Source organism: Cyprinodon tularosa, unplaced genomic scaffold (assembly GCF_016077235.1).
Source record: "Cyprinodon tularosa strain WSP-4 unplaced genomic scaffold, ASM1607723v1 ctg258, whole genome shotgun sequence".
Taxonomy (NCBI): domain Eukaryota; kingdom Metazoa; phylum Chordata; class Actinopteri; order Cyprinodontiformes; family Cyprinodontidae; genus Cyprinodon; species Cyprinodon tularosa.
This window is the reverse complement of record NW_024038957.1, coordinates 302,424-318,745: the sequence shown is the minus strand read 5'-3', so window position 1 is coordinate 318,745 and position 16,322 is coordinate 302,424.

The window sequence follows — 16,322 nt, the reverse complement described above, 5'->3', positions numbered from 1 at the left end:
TAGAAAATTATCTTTCAAGACATATTTCCCTAACTCCCCTTAATGAAGGCTGTCAAAGAAGCTAAAAAGACATTTAAACAAGAGTTCTGACATTTTTTCTATCAAAAAATCCACCCGTTAGAAGCTACAGTGTTAGTTGAATAAAGTATCCTAGATTAAAATTTTATTAGTTCAATTTAAAACAGTTTCCGGCACTATGGTGTTTTGACCATGCAGGACATTAGTATTTGAAGCAATGTTATGTTAGAGGAGTTAATGAAAAACAAAGTTTTATTCCTGAATGAATGTGATTTTACTGTCACAGTATATCAGCTTTTTCAAAATAGTTTGACCTCTCAAATATTTAAAAAAGTGTATACTCACTTTCAGGTTTAGCTCCAATTAAATACCATATATAGAACCAAAAAGCTATTAGAATTATTATTTTTTTTTGTATTTTAAGAATATTTTTCCAAGTAGGTCCAATTCAATTCAGTTTATATAATAAATTTACAACAGGTCATCTCAAGGAACTTTACAGAGACAATTCAACCAGATAATACCATCAAAGTCTTTTCCTCTCCGTCAACTTGAAGCCAATCCCTCAAACATAGCATGCTTGTAGCGACAGTGGAGAGGAAAAATTTACTTTTAACAGGAAGAAACCTCCAGCACAACTAGACTCAGTGTGAGCTGCCAGTTTCGGCAACTGGGTGTGAAGTTCCTAGAAGACATTTCACCTCTTATCCAAGAGACCTGTTCAAACCTGGAAAAAACATTTTTTAACTGAGGAGGTGGTCTTAAGACATAACCTGTCCCCTATTTATAAAGCAATTTTAAGAAGAATACACAGAAGATTCACCTCTGATCTGCCCTCACCTGAGTAACACTTCAAAGAGGCCTTTGACTGAAACCACTCTGACGAGGGAGTTAACAACCCATAAGAACCCCCTAACTTCACATCTATTTGCTGAAAGGCATACTATGCAACCGGTGTTGATTTTCCAGCGAGGCTCTCCCAAGAGGGTGAAAGTAAAAGTGCACTGTCGTAAATATGCTCAGCTGTTCTCCTGGTTTCTCCGTCAAGCCAGGCACGGTCGTTTTGAGCTTAGCAGACAGGCGAACGCAACAAATCACCATGTCTACTTCGGTAGAGAGCCCTTTTCCTCTTTCTTGCCTGCTCCGACATGGGCTTTCGCTGTTTTCTCGCTGGTTCCGCCATGATAACAACAAATATCGGCACTGTGCTAGCAACGAGCATGCCTTTCACTGGGGGCGTGTAGCATTTCTCGCCGTAAAGCAAGACAGACTCTGGCGATGCAGGAGACTTCTGAGCCTGTGGGTGCGGGCCGAGGGCTCCTGCAATTGCAAGTATGGCATTTCCCCTACAGACCACCAGGGCGGCAGAGAAAACCTTTGTTCGACCTGAAATGACTCATTTAATCATCCAAAACGTTATGGAACACATTAATTAACTGGAAAAAAAAAATGCAAAACAATTACATGGAATTTTTTTTTACATTGACTCTAGGGGCCAACGATTGACAGGGGGCTGTGATGCCTATTAAGCAATTATAATAGTGACAACATAGTATGACACTCAGTAATAAGCTTAAAAAATACATTTTATTTATATTGTTTGGCTAACAACTTATTTGCTTTAGAAACATTTCTCACTGCTCACCTTCTCTCTTGAACTGCTTTTCCTTTGTCAGAATGCAGCAGCGCAGGCAACTTTTTCACAAACATCAAGTCGATTACAGCTTACATTCCTCCTCATATTATGAAGAAAATACATCTTTTAATTTGTACTGCTTTGCTGTAGAAACAGAGAACGTATCTTGTGTGCAGCCTAAGGGACTGCTCTATATGCAATCAGGGAAATGTTTAGATTTTCTGAAAATTAGAAGATTAAACAGAAACAACCACATAGCCTCATATATGTATTTTTTCACCACAAATCTAATGCCATCTCATGTGGTCTACAGGTTTGGAGATAAAGTCCTTGAAAGAGAAAGGCTGAGCAAGGGTCAGTGATTGTAACAGGGTTGCAAGAGGATGCTTGCAAAAGACATTGAATCTTTTACATTCCTTGATATATTATAACACTAGTTTTACCTTTAATATGTTTTTATTTATTTAAAGAATGACTCCCAATCATGGTTGGAACCACAGTGGTTCACTTGTGGCCCTTTTATAATCATTACAATTTCGTTACAATACAGTGTACAATGAGCAGTCCTGATATGTTTTGTTTATATACGAGTATGTCTTCGCATTAGAAAATGGTCCCCCGTGTGAAATGTATGTATTTTAACGGAATCGGAACCTGAGCCAACTTTGACATACTGCCCAATTTGATGCTGGTGTGCTGAAAGACTTAATATTTCCTTATTTATTAAACCAACAGCAAAGTGTAACTTCACGTGATGCTCGACATTCGTCATTTTAGGGAAGAAAATGCTTCTTGTAAGAGTTGTCAGAAAGTACAACTAAAGTATTCTTTTAATATTGGGAAATTTTTCTCATAATATTGCAACTTTATTCTCATAATATTAAGACTTTATTCTCGTAATGTTGCAACCTTATTCTCGTAATGTTACAACTATTCTCGTTGCGACTTTATTCTCGTATGTTAAGACCCTATTCTCTTAACTTTATGACTTTATCCTTGTAATGTTACAACTTTATTCTCGTAATTTTATGACTATTTTCGTTGTGACTTTATTCTCATAATTTTATGACTTAAAGCTACAGTGTGTAACTTTTAGCGACATCTAGCGGTCAGACTGCAGACTGCAGCAACATGAACATCTCCCCCCCCACCGCTTCTCCCCCCCCAACAGTACGGCGAGCGTTACGGGACAAAATGTCTTCCACGACGTCCGCATCACCTACCTTCTCAAGTGATGAGGTTTGTTTAAATAGATAACTTTACAGATAGTATTTCATTAGTCTGTGTAGGGTATAGATTTCATGTAGACTTAAGATAATAAATATACCCGTTATTTTTTCTACATCGTTGTGACGTTTTGGCGATCTCGCAATCGCTAGTTTGTTGGCTCTGCGCTGCCGTAGCGCAAAGATGTCTGCCTCCATGGCTGCGAGACCCGCTCCTATGTAATTATAAATAACGAATTCTAAGGCAACGCAAATCTTAAGGTTAAGAGGCTGAGCTCGTAGATGATGATAAATAACATAGTTATGTATAATATATTACATTTCTGACTGTATATTCCTGTAATTATTACACACTGTAGCTTTAATTCTCATAATATAACTATAAATTTAACAGAATTTAATTCATGAGAATGTGAATGTTCTTTTATTTTTGTTGTCTTTGATTAAATATCACAAGTTGAACAATATTATCTGGCCTTGCTTGCATTTTAATATTTGTTGCTACATGTAGATTGATTTCCGAAGCGGTACAGAAGAAACTAAAGGAGCTGGCATGCTGCTACAGCTTGGATTTACCATGCTGGATTTTTCAGATCCTCTGCATGCTCTGGCTGCTACAAGACGCTGCTTATCTTCTCTCCTGGACCTCTGGTACCCGCTCAGTAAAAAGCAACACAGTTCCGTTATAGATTACGCTCCTTCGTTTAGGCATACCGGTTGCTTGAACTTTACCAGAGTTTCCAGTGAGCCTGCCACAGGACACGAGCAGCCGCACACTAATTCAATAAACTCCTTTTTGAATATATCACTGTCTGTCTCGCCTGAATTCTGGGTCCTATGTTCTGAGCATTCTGACACAAATACTTAAATCTAACAGTCTCATTGTATTTCTGGTGTTTCCTCTAGGAAGTAATTCATGTTTTCACATCTATAGGAATGATTAGTAAAAATATAATTGAAGAAAGACATAAAGAATGAAGAAAGACATGCATTTACATAGAGAACAGGAAAATCCTAGAATGGCCTGGGATTTAAACTCAGGAAGTTGTTGCTGTGAGGCAAAAGCCCTGATAACTCCATAGCTGGACCACAACTACGAATCCATGATTCCTTTTGCAATAGTCTGACCTCGGTTATGACTGCAAATCTAATTTTGAAAGTTCAGACATGTCAATATTAGTGAACAAACACAGATAAATGAATTGAGGGATCTTGACCGCTTGGCTTTTGTGCATTGTATTCTGTGGAATTTCAGCTTCCATGGTGACATCTAGAAATGTTGTGTTTGTGTTTGCACAAAACGATATGTGTCAAGAGATGGATAAGATATATTGGTCCTCTGAATGCCCTCGGCCAGTATGGAAAGTGGGGACATTTCTGTTTGATAATCCAGAAAATCTAAGTAATAAGTATTAAAGAATTTTCAGCAACAACTTGAAGACCAAAAGGAATGTTCTTTATTTTTTTTCTCCAAAAGTTAAGTTGGGCTTAAGTTGGGAATGTTAGAAATGGGCTGGGAACTGCAATCATCACTGTGGATGGGCATGGGGTATCCTCCAGATGCTTCAAAGACAGGAAAGAAGAGTTAATATACATCACAATGCGCTGTGATAGATTACGGTATATAGCTTCAGAGAACTGGGGATTTCCTCTTCTCAGAGAAGAGGCCAGAAGGTCGAACTAGTGGTTGACATAAAAGAAAGAGTGAATTTGTGTGTCTCTCAGTATTTATGTCTTTGTTTTAACTCCTCCACCTGAAAACCTGCATTTTACCAATTGTTTGATGTCTGTCTAATGATGCTTTCTTAAAAATGTGAAAATAAGTTGTGCATCAATCAGTCCACACAAGTAAAAAGAAAACTAAACAGTGATTACATTAAGTTTGATTTACAAAAAGGAGTGAAATAGCTGTAAAGAGCTGTAAACTAATGACAGAACCATAACATATGTTAACCCTTTCTAAAACACTCTTGTTATGTGTCTTTCGCATTTAGAAGAAATTCCTTCAGTTTGAGGTTAACAATAGCAACAAAAGCGAGCTCTAGATTAGATCTTTTTTCTTTTTAATATACAGTAAAAAAAAAAAACCTCACAAAAACACAGAGAAGAAACCTAAAGAGCTATATGTGAACAATAAAAACGCACACAGTCAGACTGTGTGGGAGGACATTACCCAGAAAAGGTCCTTCTGGCTTCACATTTAGAAAGACTGGGGCACAGTCCTCAGGCTCAGTTAGCAAACCATATACATGTGTGGGGACAAATGAGCAAATATCTTCTGCCAGATTCTCCATCCTAAGCCAAGACGGAGCTGCTCGTGCTGGAGGCCTCTGCAATGACTAAACCGAGTGGGCTTCCTGAGTCGCCGTGATGGCGATGGAGCTGACCCGTGTGTTTCAGCTGTTTGTTTGTTCTCTCAGCTGCAGGATGACAGCGGTCAGGCCTCTCTGTTGGAGTGATCATGGTGGTGTCTGGGTAAAAGCCGATGGGGGCTTGGGGCTGACAGGAGTCTAGTCCCTGGGTCTGGAGAGGCTGAGCCCCAGACAGAGCCTGGAGGACCTCGGGGAGGCACGTGCTCGGCTGACTCCTGCACTTACCCACTCCTTCTTTTTCCAGGCGTTCATCACTGGCTCCCACCGCAACACATGTTATAGGATATAAGTGAGTTCTTATAATACATTTGGGAATATTTATTTTTTTTCCTCCATTTTGCAAACCACTGCTCCTCATTGCCATATGCAATTTCTATCCAATGGGCACCAAAACTTACTCTGGTTTTGCTCTTCCCTCTTCTTGATTAAGAACATTTCATGCTAATAAATACAAAATTATTATTTTCACCAAGAATATAAGTGAAATTACAAAGTATATTATTAACATAAAAAATGGCATAATGGCCCAGTGATGTTTTAAAAAGTCCGATAGATGGCAGGCACATACAGTGCAAAACCACAGAGCTAGAGAGCTTTAACAATGATTCCTGAGTAACTGTAACCAGCCTGTCTTACAGGGGAACTCACAAGTCATTTTTTCACCTGAGACAAAAACCAAAACACCCTTTCATTAACGCAGGAGTTTTTCTTTGCAATTCTTAACCTCCTTAAACAAAAGCAGATCAGTTTTACAGAAATTCTCCATGGAGCATGAATTCTGTCTTCAGCCTGACAGTGTTTTAAATCGGACTCAGACAAAGTGAGATGTTTATGTGGCTGCTGCAGACGAACCAGCGGGGACTGGATCCGATATAGCTTGATTAATGAGGGCTCCACCACTATATATTTCATTGTCCTCCTTGTATTATAAAAGTCAGATTATTTTATTCTTAAATCATTAACTATTAAAGAGATGCAGTGAGATAGACAGGTCATTCATCAGAAAAGTGTCCCAACTGTGACCCAAACAAAAACACAAAATACACAAGTGTGCCCCATCATTACTCACAGATTTAGAATGCAACAATTTCATAACCACTATTAAACCCAAACAGTGGCCAAAGTACACCAAGGATCAATCACATCAGGGAATATAGACTGAGGCTGCTCTCATGAAAATTCATTGTGGAGTCTCTCTGTTGTTACAGGCAGCTCAGAAACACACTATGACGTCTGGCTGCTTACATGACACAGCCACGGACAGAAAAGAAGTCTGACCAACTCTAACCACAGTATGATGGCCACCTAAAATAGTCTCCACCTAATGGACATCTTTCTTCATAGACTTGAAGACACTGGTTGAACACTTTGCTATGAGGCGTGTCAGTGGAAAATGTATTTTCTAAGATTGTATTCCAATCAACTAAAATACTACATTTTCAATCAACATTCAAAAGTAATTTTATTCATGTGTGAACCCAAATTAGCCGCTTATGCTTTGAAATAAGTCTGCTATAGTGGAATTCTGTCCAAAATATTAGCTAAATGGTAGTCAAATTCCTAATGAGTTATGCCTCAACAAAAAAAGGAAGAAATATGCTCTACTAAAGGCATTTTTTTGTAGTTTTATCACATTGAGAAGTTTTAAATTATGCACTGTGGCTTGACACTACATCTTTGACGATGGGAGAATTTAGACAAAGTACGACCATTTTGATTTTGGTTTCATCTTCCCAGCATCTACAACTCATAGAAAGTACATATACAGTCTTAGAGGGGAATCCCGTTTTTTTTTTTACATTGGCCCATTGATTTTTTTTATTACATCATGTTCTACTCACCCATATTAGTTTAATGTCATTTGGAGCTGTTCCGAAGATATTCCGTTAGATTATATCGAACTAAACTGTTCATGATGTATTCTTTATTGTACGCCAGCATTCATAACATGTAGGCGAATTACTGTCCCCTGGTTATATTTTTTATATTTATATTTTTTTTAAACAAAGCAGTGTGTTTGACGTCATCTGCTCGCACTGGCTACCATTCATTCATCCTGTCCGCTGAACTGCTGCTAGTTTTCCTCACATGCCTGGAAGATGTCTAGTGCTACTACCACAGATGATCTCGCTCTCAAAATGGAATTGAACAATTCAGATTAGCTCGCCGAATAATTATAACGGGTAAGGCGTAGCCGCCTGTGGCTGCCTGTTTCAACTCCAGTGTGGCGCGCGGATGACGTCATACATAAACTTGTCTTGATTCAGGTACACATGTGTAGCTTTTAAAAAGCCACATTGGTTCTGTGACAGCATATCCTATTGATATGATGGTTCTTTACATCAATCACGTAGCACTGACTTGTACAATGAGCATAAAGCAGATGTTTCAGGATATAAGACAAGCGTAAAGCAAAAACTGGAGTAAAGCAAGATGAAGTCTCTGAAAGCCTCTGAGTCATTGATCTCAAGACCCTCTGGTTCACTTCTGAGGTTGGGTTTGTTCTCTCTTCCTTCACCCTCCTTCCTTTATTGTCCTTTGTTGTGGTCACTGGGACAATCGGTTACAGCCCCATGGAATGGAAACCACTCATTCAGAGCCCTGCAACAGCAAACTATTAAACAGAGGATCCAGTTACTTTGTCTGGGAGGGAAGTCATCTTTAAAGCAAATTTTTGTGTGTAATTCCCACAAATGAGAAACATTATTGGGCGCATTGTCCACCAGGTTAACTCACTAATCTATTGACTTTCTATTGACAAGTAAAATATTTCTTTTTTCATGATGCAGAATGGATGTGGTTTTATTTCCACATCTATCAAAGACAAATTCAGCAGTGACGGTGACATGGATAAACAACATTCCCCTGCAGAAACTTAATACATCTCATTCCTATGAATTAACCTCTCTGTGTGTCTTGCCGGGGCAACAATGGTGATTTCTGTTTAAGTTTTGTGGGTTCCAAGCCTAGACCCCGTCTCCCAGTCGGAGCGACAGAAATGGAGGGTGGTGGTCACCGTGGATGCTTTGTTTTCCACAGTACTGTCTCATTGCAGTCCGGCCCATAAGGGACCATCTGCCATCTCAATTAATAGCCCTGTTTTTGCTTCACATTTTGTTTGTGCTCTTAGAGGATTTTTATAATAAAACTCAGACTTTCTGGTATTTCACGAAATCCATGGTGATGACATCGTCCCTTGGATTTTTTTTGCAGCTTGTGGCTGTTTCCCGGAGAAAAGGCAGCTTGCAGAAACTGCTGCAGCTGTTTTCTGGTGTGGCTATGTGATGAAAGGACTCTTGCCGATGTTCAGCATATACCACAATTAAGAGCAGACCCACTCAGTACTGGGGAAATACACAAGATGAAGGAGCAACTTCTGCCATTTCTTTTGAGACAGGACAATGGGAAGAAAGTATTTCACCCCGGAAAGTGTCATGTTAATACCAGACTCTATTGTTTTATCATTAAAGTATCTTATTCAATAATGGAGGAAAATGCAAATATAATTTCTTTGTCTGTTTGTTTAGAAAGGACTTGTAGTCCAAACCCTCCATGTTATCCAAAATATTGACTACTGAAGATTAGTAGGAGTAATAGAGCAAATCATTTTCTAATAATCACACTTCGAGCTATACATTTTCAGTTCAGAGAGGGTTTGCTTTCATTTGTTAATCTTTTCAGAAAAATATTTTCTGCTTAAAATGATTTCAATGATAGCTTTTGAACAAATTTAATGGACTCTACAACAAGCTAATCTCTATATGGTGAAAGCTAGTATCATTAAATACATTCAACAGTATTTCAAATATATTAACATAGAAGAAAGTATATAGTATGGAGTTCTTCCGAATCGTTGATTAATAAAATGTGTTATAGACATATTAAAAAAAAAATCATCCCCATGACTTTGTGTGATGGGAATCTTATAGTGGAAGAACTAAGTCACGTACGTTATCACACACTGAGACTTAGCTAATTTTTACAAAACCTTTTTCCCACATTTGCAATTGCAGCAGTCTCAACTGCGTTTTAACAAAAAGCAAAAGCAAATTTCAAGGAATTATAAGTCTCAAGAGCAAGACGGCGTCTTAAAAAATGGATTACAATTTTGTTTTTCCCTGCTTAGAACTGTGATCTAAGTAGACAGAACTGCAAGAAGAAGGTCACAGAATTAAGCCCTGAGAAGTTGTTTAGAGGCTACAGGCTAGGATATAGACTTAGACTTCAACTAAACTTTATCAACACCTTTGGATTACTGCTTCAGGGAAATTCTGGTTAATTACTGTGCCAATCACATGGAGTGGACATCAATGAAATGACTACCACCATCCCCACCAGAAAAGTGAGATACTTCCCCATTAACAAACCCTGGATCACCATTGAGCTGAATTCCCTCCATCTGACAATATACTGTACTTCTTCCATCATAGGCCCATTTCACATAGCAAGTTTAACAAACAAATTCTAAACTCTGAATTGATCTAGCCTAAGGTTGGAAACTCTGGGTTTGTGGTTTCACAACAGCTGCTGTGAGTTAGCTTTACAACCCTGAGTAGGTCCACTCCGAGTTTAGCTTGTGCATAAGCTATTATCAGTGTACTGTAGCACCAGTTTAATGAGTCAACATGACAACAGGCAACAAGGCGTGTCTATGTAGAGTTAGAAAAAAAATACTGGAGCATGTATTTAAAAGACCTGTGACATAAACAAAGGTTGAGTAAACTCTCTTTGGTCATTTCTCAAATCACAAGAATGCGAGTAGAAACTCCTGTTATCGCCATGTACGTTCCTGATGAGAACACAGGAAAGTAAGGACCCGGTGAGAACGGCAGCAAGCAGAATAAATCTGGGTCAACTGGAAAAGAAGCGTTCTCATGACATCCCCAAATCAAAGCTAGTCTGGAGCAGCATTTTTGCCTCCTGTCACTAGTAGTCTCTAGATAATAATAAAATTACTACTATTTCATTTAGTGAGGGAATAACGATTAACACAGTCAAATGAAATGAGTGTTTTGCAAATAAAGCAAAAAAAAAAATACGCCGTCAGAGCCAGCGGTACTTCACACACGGCAGAAGGAGGAATGTGGCAGAAGTCCTAACGTTAGCCCTGGCTGCGGTTAGCCTCTGTCATGAACCGAGGACAGATGGACCCAGTATTCAGGAGAGACAGTCAGTAGGAAAGTTGAAAAGGTTTATTAAAATAAAAACAAAACAAAAGCGGAGCTGTGGCTCACGGACACTGCAGGCAGGGGAGGCGGGGCACCGCCCAATCTCAGACACTCTAGGGAGGAAACACAGGTAAGTGACCACAATCAACCAATAGAAGATTAACTGTGTTGGTCACTTACCTGGTTTAACAGTCCAGACCACAAGTGTCCCAGTGCTGCAGTCCCAGAGGTGATGGTGGAAGCTGATCCTGGTCAGGGATCCAGAACAGACAGGAACAGACAGAAACAGGCAGGATCCAGATCAGGCAGGAACAGAGACAGGTGGCAGGATCCAGACTTCCAGGCATCCACAGGCTTCCAGGAGGGTTCAGAGTCTTACTGGGACCAGAAGCATGACCAGTTGGTCACGCACAGGAGCAGACAGGATCAGGTGCAGACAGGCAGGCTCAGTATAAGAGGGTAGCCGAGACAGGACGTGGAACCTGAACTTGAAGCAGACTTTAAACTGGTCTCCACCCAGGAGCCAGGCTTACTTAGATAAAAACTGAACCTCCCCCCATAATGAGCCAAAAACCCAGAGGACTCCGCAGGGGAGGAACAGTGGACGATCAGGAGACGAGACAAACACTAAAACCCTCTTTCCACTGGCAGCTAGGATCCAGGACATGAACCAAATAAAAACTGAACAGAAAGACTGACAGAAAGACAAGCAATGATCTGGCCCTGAATGCTCAGGCTGAACTGAATCAAAACCAGAGCAAACAGGTGAGGGGAATAAATTATAATTGAGGCTGGGAAGGAAGAGGGCAGGTGAGAGGAATTACTAATTAGGGGAGAGCAAACAGGCCAGATCATGACAGAGCCCCCCCCTCAAGGGCGGATTCCAGACGCCCAAATAACACGAAAAAAGTAAACCAAGCAGGGCGGGTGCGGGGGGGCTGGGGGTTCAAGACCGGACACAGATCAAAAAAAAAAAAAAAACGCAGGCTTCTGACATCGGGAGACACAGACCCCAAAACACAGACTAGAAACAGAAGCTCCCGCATGTCAGAACCGGGACAAAAAACTAATCCAAAAAGAAAAACCAACCTTATCCTACTGACTGTCCCCCGATGGATCCTGTTGTGGCCAGATCATTCTGTCATGAACCGAGGACAGATGGTCTGTCATGAACCGAGGACAGATGGACCCAGTATTCAGGAGAGACAGTCAGTAGAAAAGTTCAAAAGGTTTATTAAAATAAAAACAAAACAAAAGCGGAGCTGTGGCTCGCGGACACTGCAGGCAGGGGGGGCGGGGCACCGCCCAATCTCAGACACTCTAGGGAGGAAACACAGGTAAGTGACCACGATCAACCAATAGAAGATTAACTGTGTTGGTCACTTACCTGGTTTAACAGTCCAGACCACAAGTGTCCCAGTGCTGCAGTCCCAGAGGTGATGGTGGAAGCTGATCCTGGTCAGGGATCCAGAACAGACAGAAACAGGCAGGATCCAGATCAGGCAGGAACAGAGACAGGTGGCAGGATCCAGACTTCCAGGCATCCACAGGCTTCCAGGAGGGTTCAGAGTCTTACTGGGACCAGAAGCATGACCAGTTGGTCACGCACAGGAGCAGACAGGATCAGGTGCAGACAGGCAGGCTCAGTGGAAGAGGGTAGCCGAGACAGGACGTGGAACCTGAACTTGAAGCAGACTTTAAACTGGTCTCCACCCAGGAGCCAGGCTTACTTAGATAAAAACTGAACCTCCCCCCATAATGAGCCAAAAACCCAGAGGACTCCGCAGGGGAGGAACAGTGGACGATCAGGAGACGAGACAAACACTAAAACCCTCTTTCCACTGGCAGCTAGGATCCAGGACATGAACCAAGTAAAAACTGAACAGAAAGACTGACAGAAAGACAAGCAATGATCTGGCCCTGAATGCTCAGGCTGAACTGAATCAAAACCAGAGGAAACAGGTGAGGGGAATAAATTATAATTGAGGCTGGGAAGGAAGAGGGCAGGTGAGAGGAATTACTAATTAGGGGAGAGCAAACAGGCCAGATCATGACAGCCTCTGGTTGCCACTGGTCCTCTCAACATTGGAACTTTTTTTTAAAATGACTATTAATTGGGCATTGGGTCAAAAACAAACATGTAAAAATAGCTTTCTCCCCATACAGTGGGGGAAATAAGTATTTGACCCTTGCGGATTTTGCAGGTTTGCCCACTTACAAAGAATGCAACGATCTATAATTTTAATCATATGTACATTCGAACAGAATCCCAAAGAAAATTCCAAAAATTCACATCATATGAATTTATAAAAATTGATAACCATCTGATGAGGAAAAACAAGTACACTATATTGCCAAAAGTATTTGCTCACCTGCCTTGACTCACATATGAGCTTAAGTGACATCCCGTTCCTAATCCATAGGGTTCAATATGACGTCGGTCCACCCTTTGCAGCTAGAACAGCTTCAACTCTTCTGGGAAGGCTGTCCACAAGGTTTAGGAGTGTGTTTATGGGAATTTTTGACCATTCTTCCAGAAGCGCATTTGTGAGGTCGCACACTGATGTTGGACGAGAAGGCCTGGCTCTCAGTCTCCGCTCTAATTCATCCCAAAGGTGTTCTATCGGGTTGAGGTCAGGACTCTGTGCAGGCCAGTCAAGTTCATCCACACCAGACTCTGTCATCCATGTCTTTATGGACCTTGCTTTGTGCACTGGTGCACAGTCATGTTGGAAGAGGAAGGGGCCAGCTCCAAACTGTTCCCACAAAGTTGGGAGCATGGAATTGTCCAAAATGTCTTGGTATGCTGAAGCATTCAGAGTTCCTTTCACTGGAACTAAGGGGCCAAGCCCAGCTCCTGAAAAACAACCTCACACCATAATCCCCCCTCCACCAAACTTTACACTTGGCACAATGCAGTCAGACAAGTACCGTTCTCCTGGCAACCGCCAAACCCAGACCCGTCCATCAGATTGCCAGATGGAGAAGCGCGATTCGTCACTCCAGAGAACGCGTCTCCACTGCTCTAGAGTCCAGTGGCGGCGTGCTTTACACCACCGCATCCGACGCTTTGCATTGCACTTGGTGATGTATGGCTTGGATGCAGCTGCTCGACCATGGAAACCCATTCCATGAAGCTCTCTGCGCACTGTTCTTGAGCTAATCTGAAGGCCACATGAAGTTTGGAGGTCTGTAGTGATTGACTCTGCAGAAAGTTGGCGACCTCTTCGCACTATGCGCGTCAGCATCCGCTGACCCCGCTCCGTCAGTTTACGTGGCCTACCTCTTCGTGGCTGAGTTGCTGTCATTCCCAAACACTTCCATTTTCTTATAATACAGCTGACAGTTGACTGTGGAATATTTAGGAGCGAGGAAATTTCACGACTGGATTTGTTGCACAGGTGGCATCCTATCACAGTTCCACGCTGGAATTCACTGAGCTCCTGAGAGCGACCCATTCTTTCACAAATGTTTGTAAAAACAGTCTGCATGCCTAGGTGCTTGAATTTATACACCTGTGGCCATGGAAGTGATTGGAACACCTGATTCCAATAATTTGGATGGGTGAGCAAATACTTTTGGCAATATAGTGTATATGACCTCCTAGCAAACAGCAAGTGTTCTGGCTCCTACAAGCCAGTTAGCCTTTCTTTAAGACACAGCCCCAATCCCAACCAATTATCTAGATCAAATACAACTGCCTCACCTTGTTACAAGTATAAAAGACACCTGTCAACAACCAAACAACCAGCATCCAAAATCACCACCATGGATAAGACCAAAGAGCTTTCTACGGACATCAGGGACAAAATTGTTGATCTGCACAAGGCTGGGATGGGCTACAAGAGAATCAGAAAGCAACTTGGAGAGAAAAGATCAACTGTCGGTGCAGTTATCAGAAAATGGAAGAAGCACCACACCACCGCCAGCTTCCCTCAGTCTGGGCCTCCACACAAGATCTCGCCTCGTGGGGTGGGGTCCCTGATCATGTGAATGGTGAGGAATCATCCAAAAACCACAAGGGGGAACTGATGAATCAACTGAAGGCAGCTGGGACCACAGTTACAAAAGAAAGGGTTGGTAACACACTACGCCGACATGGATTGAAATAGTGCAGTGCACGCAAGGTCCCCCTGCTCAAGAAGAAACATGTACAGACCCGCATGAAATTTGCCATTCACCACCTGGACGACTCAGAAGAGGCCTGAAAGAAGGTGATCTGGTCAGATGAGACCTTTTTGGCCTCAACTCAACTCGTCGTGTTTGGAGGGCAAAGAACACCTAGTATAACCCAAAGAAAACCATCCCCACTATCAAGCATGGTGGTGGCAACATCATGCTTTGGGGGTGCTTTTCAGCAAAGGGGACTGTTGGGAGCTGGAGAAATCCCATCTTTCTCCAGCAGAGTCCGCCGTGGATCCTCTGAGGGAGCTCCCTGCACAGCTGCAGCTCGTCAAGATCATCAGAGGATCCACTACTTAAGCTGTCTTCAGACCTTGCCTCAACGCCGCAGTGTTGTTCCAGTTGGTCAGCGCTAAAGCCTAGATCCTCTGAGTATCTCCATGACTTTGAATCCAGTCTGGATTCTAACTATTATCTCTGTCTTCCAGGAAACCTGTGCCTCCTCTGAGAAAGCTCTGGAAGAGCTAACCTGCCGAGCCGACCCTCTGAGCCAAACCCTGAAGATCCCTCTGAGAAACCTCAAGCAGCTCAGGACTGAGCTGGGACTTCCAAGCCAAGGTCTGTTCTAACAAGACGTGAGACGCTGAAGCAGCTAACGGACTCTGCTGATAAACCCTTCTCCAGAACCAACAGTGACTCTCCCAAAGTTAACCTCAAGAACCCTCAATACTCCGGTGAACCACTATCCAAGCCCCGAACCAGAATCAGTACATTCTGTGTGTTCGTGCTTTAATAAACTGTTGAACTCTTCATCCTTGAGTCCGTCAGTGGTGTTCTGCATAACTGGGTCGCCTTCAGTGAACCCATCATGACAGAACACTGCGGCCAAACTCAAGGCCCAGCAGAACATCTCCGTCAACTATTGGAGGAGCGGGATGCCCAAATCCACAGACAAGTTCAAGCTCTGAGTGAGTTAAACTCCCGCATAGAATTCCAAGACCATGTAGTCCGAAACTTCACCAGTCGTTTAAACAATGCTAACGCTACACCAGTTCCACAACCATTTCCGGGTCCAGTTCCACCTCCGAGGTCACCGGCAGTGACGCCATCTGAGTTCCGCCCTAGTCTTCCAGAAAGATTTTCTGGTGACATGAAGGAATGCAAAGGATTTTTATTTCAGTGTCGTTTGATTTTTATGAACTCCATTGGCAGCTTTCCCACGGACTACAAGAAAATAACCTTTATTCTCTCTCAGCTAACAGGAAGAGCCTTGGAGTGGGCTCAGGCAAGATTTGCCACCGACGATAGCTTAAACTGCTATTACTCTGACTTCATTTCTGAATTTAACCAGGTATTCAACCAAGAGACTGACCAAACTATTGATTCTAGAGCTCTTTTCAACCTTAAACAGGGAAACTCTTCGGTGGCTGAATTTTCTATTAACTTCCGGGTTAAAGCGGCAGCTTCCGGATGGAACCAAAGCGCCTTGAAAGGAGCCTTTTTCATGGCATTAAACGAGCACATTAAAGATGAACTCGCAACCCTCGACGAACCTGCTACCCTCGAAGATTTAATTCGCCTCTCCATCAGATTAGATAATAGAATTCGAGCCAGAAACAGTTCTAAGAAGCAGGGTACAATTTCTTCTGCCTCTCATAACGTGACTGTTTGTTCTCCCTCTACAGAGCAGTTGCCCATTCAGAGGTCTAAGCCCCAGTCTCTACCGTTGCCTGTTCAGGCCTCACATTCGGGCGAAAGGGATGTCGAACCCATGCAGGTG